The sequence below is a fragment of the Mus caroli genome, unplaced genomic scaffold (assembly GCF_978045245.1).
Source record: "Mus caroli unplaced genomic scaffold, Mus_caroli_1 scaffold_15, whole genome shotgun sequence".
In the NCBI taxonomy this organism is placed as follows: Eukaryota; Metazoa; Chordata; class Mammalia; order Rodentia; family Muridae; genus Mus; species Mus caroli.
The window spans coordinates 70514004-70519786 of NW_028227270.1; the positions used below are offsets into that span (position 1 = coordinate 70514004).

The following is a 5783-nucleotide window of genomic DNA, read 5'->3' on the forward strand; positions in this document are numbered from 1 at the left end:
TGCTAGTAAAGTGGGAGAGTGCTCAAGGCTCAGCATATGTAATAAATCACAAATATAAAGTCACCAAACATACTAAAAGTTTCTAACCCCACTGGCAAATACTAGTTACTGAAGTGAGTGGACTTGGGAAAATATGCTTCAAAGGACCAGAGACAAAGCCCAGCCATGTGCCAGAGGAAGCCCCTGTACTCCTGAGCTGGAGCCCAAGGAGTACACAAGCTTTTAATACCAACATGCATGGAGGAACCTTCCCCTGCTCAATCACTGTAGGACAGAAACAGCTCTGCTCAAAAGCAGGAATGTGAACCAGGGATCACTTCCTTTCTGGGATGGAGCCATGAGCACAGAAGGATGAGCTCGAGAAAGGAAAAGATTCTTTATAGGAAAAACTCAAGTTTATTACCAGGAGGCACAGGGGAAACAATGACTGGGCAGATGGGACATCTTTTAGAAACTCCTGGTGTGTGAAGGCATGGGTGGCCTGAGCCACCTGCTCCTTGATCTACTCTGGTCTACTGGGTGTCAGAGGTTCTTTGGCCAGCAACACCTGAGTGCCACTGGATTCCAGTTCTCCTTGATATTGACTGGATGGTTCTCTTTGGAACTAATAGGGCAGCCAACACCCATTCCTTTCATTGTACTTTGATGTGGGTCAAAGGCTTTATGGGTAAAACCAGGCTCCTCTTTGTCTCCAATTTGTGTGTATCTGAAGGAACGGTGGCAGCCCCTCAGGACTTCTAGGTGGACAGTGCCCCAATCCAAACTTGATCCTAATTTTGCCAGGTGTACAGGATCTCTGGACAGCAAGGACTGGCTTGTGCTTGTCTCTAGTTACCCTGTAATTACATGGATTTTCATTCCCCTTGGTTTAGGTAACAGCTTAATGCCCATTTCTTTTTTCACTTGCTTTGTATGTTGTTCACAGGCTCTCTGGGCATCAACTCCTGAGTGCAGTTTGTCTCCACTTCCATTGTATGTAAATGGACTGTTGTGCTCCTCTGGGCTGTCCTGGCCACAGCTCATCCTGCTTTGTGCTCTGCTATGGTAGTGTCATACAGACCTCAGAGGTGTGGTTTGAGGTACCCAGCTTGGATCTCAGTGATTCTACTTTGTACAACTCTTTTACCTTTGATTGGTCCCCTTCAGTGTTCTCTAAGATCTGTAACAGAATATTCGCTAGGCATGTATTTTCATCTAGCATATGGTAGATGGCCTCTTTTATTGTTACAACCTTCTGTATCTGCTCAGTAGCTGGTAGAGAGCTAGAATTCTTTAGAATATCCTGCTGATCCTTGCATTTTGTGCTAAGGTTTCCACAATGAAAAGAATTACTTAGGATGTTCTCCCAAGAGGACTTATAAGTAGCCTCTCCCTTTTCTGGTATCCAAGTCTTGGCTGTATCCTTGAGCTCGATGGAGCTCGGGATGGAATCACTTACTCTCACATGCCTTTCTCCCTGACTTATGCTTGTAGATCTTAGAGTGCTCTGCCTCTCTTCATGAAGGTGAAATCGGTTGAGATCCAACATTTTGATTTGATCCTTTGGAACACTGATGTTGTTAGTTTCCACCCTTTCCTGTCTCTTCAGGAATACATCACATAAGCCCTGGGAACTCTTGGTGTTTTTGCAACTAGCCTGGAAGCTGGGCAGAGTCCTGCCAGGGCAGGCTGACCTTGGCAGGGTGGACTCTACTGGGGCCAACTGGATGGTGACTCACAGGCCAAGCTCTTGACTGCAGTTTTGAATTCAAAATATTCTGACTTGAGTCCTGCGAGTATTGTCAGGTAGGTATTTGTAGATTTGCTGGGAATCTGTTGGCCCCTAAAGACCCAAAGACCCTGAGACTGATATTGATGTCCTGGCACTTGTGACTCTCACTGGATTCCAGACTTACTCTCCATGCACGAGGTAGCTCTTCTTTCACCTCCACTGTAGTTTGTTTGGCATCTGAATGTCTGACTCTTTCTCCAAGGCCTTCCATTGTCATAACCCTGGGGTGATGTCTTAAGTCCACCACCTGAAAGCTCTCCTGTGTTGCATGCTTGGCCATTTTGCGATTGGTACTTGGCTTCTGACTGCCTTTTCCAGTGCCTCGGATGGTCCTGACCTGTTGGGGATTTGCTGCCAGGAAGTAGGAAGCAGGTCTCTGAACACTCAGGTATCTCAGCAATGGATCTGGATGGGACTTTGTGGCCCCATGGCTGGAAGCAGGTGGAGGGGCTCTTTGGGTCTCCTGAGCCTCTGCAGTTGAGTGTATAAACTCACCTCTCTCTACTCTCACAGCAGATCCAGTTTTCATCCTTGTCCTCCTGGATCCTGTGATGGAAATTTTTCAGGACCCTGGCAACCTTGAAATCACAGATGTGTGAGGAGGGATCCACAACCTGGGGGATGTTTGAGGCTGGAACTCCAGGTGGGGTCAGATGCCTTGCCACAAGCATCTGCAGATTGGGTCTCCCGTGTTTCACTGGAAGCTCTGTGATGTGTGATGCTGGCTTCCTTTCTGTCTTTGCCTCAAGCAGGCAATAGTGCTCACCGGGTTTCATGTAGGGCCACTTTTCTGTTTTCAATGCAGGTTTACTAGGACCAGCTCATTCCCAGGTCTGCTGCTTGCTGTACCAGGCACCTTTTGTGTACCAACACCAAGGTCCTTCTTGGTGGTGTTATGCACATCAAACTTTGCTATGTCCTTCTTTAAGGGAAGCCCTGTAGGCACAGACCCCTTCCATTTGCTGGATTTGTAGGGTTTGGCTTTGAAGATGGAGGGCTGGGCAGTCTGGGAGAGTTGAGGCCTGTTCTTGCAATAATGAACATTGTTTTCTATGAAATGTCCCTGAACCTGGGTTGGTTTCGTGAAGTGGAGGAATCTGAATATGGTTCCTTGTTGTTCTTCCATATTTGTTGCATATTGGTTATTCTCTGGCTCCTTGTGGTGCTGAATGCTCCGGCCATGCTCAGGTTGGATGGTGGCTGGCCCGATACCTTTAGAATATATGATGCCCAGGGAAAGTTCTCAGTGGGCTTGCTAATAGCTTTGATGTTTTTGCTCATCATAAGCTTTGGTGTCTTTTGAATACCATTCATGTTTCCCAGGCAGGCTTTCAGCTGATAAGCATGCCTGTATCCCTTTCTCACTGGTAGCACATGACACTACATAGGCCCTACTTTTCAAACAAGGAGGTGTTTGTTTTGGGGTAGATCTTGGGAGGATTTTGTTTTCTTGGACTTGTTTCTCACCTACCTACTTTTGTGTTACAAGTTGAAAAGGTACTGGCTGATCCTGGGAATGCTGTGGAAGTCCTTTAGCCTAGGAGGGAGCTTCGTCAGGGCCACAGGCATCAATAAACCTCACAGATTTATGTTTTCCCAAGGAAGGGCTTCTGAGCTTATGCTCAATAGCCACAACTGATTGAGAGATAATAGAAAATGTATCCCAGAAAAATCGACTAAGATTCTTTTGGATAAGATCCTCCAGGACCCTGAGGTAAGAAAACAGCTGAGAGAGATGATGATGATCCATTTTCTGTCTGAAGTTCTAAAGGGTTTGGTGTGAAGCCCAGGTAAAGTTGTTGTTGGTCTGCCAAAGACAGGAGGCAAAAACATCAGCCCCAATCAGAGGATCAAGAGGCCCATCCGTCTGTGTAAATATGACACCTCCATCGCCTACATATCCTATGCTCCTTAGTCTCACATCCAACTAAGATGCCTTCAAATCCCACCCTGCATAGCATATCCAGAATGAATATGCCCAGAGCCTGAGCCAACATTCTGGCATGAAAATTCCATAGGACAAAGATGTCTTACATTCCCATAGTTTGTGGTGGAGTCTTGGTCTCTTCTGCATTTTTCCCTCCATCTATACAAACTGGAGTTAGTTAAGTAGTATCAGGATGTGGAATGAGAACACACAGGAGTGAGGCATCCTCTGACAGTCTGCCCTCTGACAGTTCCTTACCCCATTCCTCCTTCCACATCTCCATGAAGATATTGCAACATCCCTCCCCACCCCACTCCATGGGGACTCAAGTGTCTCCGGGTTAGATACATCTTCTTCACTGAGGCCAGACCAGGCAATACTCTGCTGTATGTGTTGGAAGCTCATATCAGTTAGTGTATGCTGCCTAATTTGTGGCTCATTGCCTGAGAGATCTTGGGGGCCCAGTTTGTTTGAGATTGCCGGTGTTCCTAGGGGGTCACCCTCTTCCTCAGCTTCTTCCAGCCTTTCCCTAATTCAACCACAGGGGCCCCAGCTTCTGTCCTTTGGTTCACTCTAACTGCATCTGCCTCTTTCAATTGCTTGTTGGGCCTCTCAGAGGGCAGCCATGCTGGCTTCTGTGTGTAAGCACACCATAACATCAGTAATAGTGTCAGGCTTTGGAATGTCCCCTTCAGATGGATACCAATTTGGGCTGGTCACCTGACCTCCTTTTCCTCCGTCTGTTCCCGTTTCTTGAGAATAGACATTGTTTAGATCTGGAAATCCCCTACTCTCCCCCTTCTCCTTTCCCCCCTGATAGCCTACAAAAACTGGGACCTCTTTCCCCTTGAGGTCGACTCCTCTACCCCTGCATGGGATATGAGACTGCCGATGTTCCTATGGGGTCACCCTCTTCCTCAGCTTCTTCCAGCCTTTCCCTAATTCAACCACAGGGGCCCCAGCTTCTGTACTTTGGTTCTCTCTAACTGCATCTGCCTCTTTCAATTGCTTGTTGGGCCTCTCAGAGGGCAGCCATGCTGGCTTCTGTGTGTAAGCATACTATAACATCAGTAATAGTGTCAGGCTTTGGAATGTCCCCTTCAGATGGATACCAATTTGGGCTGGTCACTGGACCTCTTTTCCCTCAGTCTATTCTCCATTTTTGTTCCTTCATTTCCTTTAGACAAGGAGAATTCTGAAACACAGTTTTTGACTGTGGAATGGCAACCCCATTCCTCCACTTGATGCCCTGTCATACATCAAGCTTGGTCTATCATGAGTCCTTGGGGGTTCGCTATTGTCCTGAGGCCTGAACAAGGGGCTCCTCTTGGAGTCTTTCATCTGGGGGCTCGTCCTGGGATTGGCGTGACCACCCACATCTCCGTAGACCCACTTGGAAGTGCAATTTTTTTGTCTAAAAACATTTCTGTGAGCCGGTGAGATTCAGTGCTGAAATTTGCAGCAGCTACATTTCGTGAGAAAGGGAGACCTTTGCCTTCGGGATGAGCCACTGAGTGTGAACAGCAGATGTGCTGGAATCACTGGCTGCTGCTCACTTGGGGGACGCCCTGAGCGAGGGGAAGGACTCCAAGAGTGAAGAGTTGGTAGTCTTCCTAGATTGGAAGACTTAAGCACTTCCCCGACTTTTTTACATTTCTTAGTTGGTTTTTGTTTGTCCATTAAAAGATGGGCATTTGTCAGTGTGTGTTTGTTTTTTGTGTCTGTTTTCAGGTATTTGTCAGTGTGTGTGTGTGTGTGTGTGTGTGTGTGAGTGTGTTTTGTGTCTGTTTTCCTTGATATTGGACGGACTGTAACGACCCCCCCCCCCCACCAAGTTTGACTTTAGACCACTGGACTGAAGTTAGATCAAGGGCCCATAATCTTTCAGTAGAAATTAAGAAGGAACCTTGGCAGACTTTTAATGTAAAATGGTCACTGGAGGGGACTTTTGGTTTGACTGTTATCTTTGAAGTTAAAGCCATTGTTTTTCAGAGCGGACCTGGGTCCCACTGGGATCAACAGCCTTACCTCATCCAGAATTCACTGCCATAAATCAAACCATAGATTCCCTGCATGTCTCGGAGC

General features: G+C 47.0%; 1 pseudogene; it reads right to left on the minus strand.

The window, feature by feature from the left end:
- Positions 1-831: 831 nt before the first annotated feature.
- LOC147000989 (uncharacterized) lies at positions 832-3975 on the minus strand (annotated as a pseudogene).
- Between the last annotated feature and the right edge of the window lie 1808 nt (positions 3976-5783).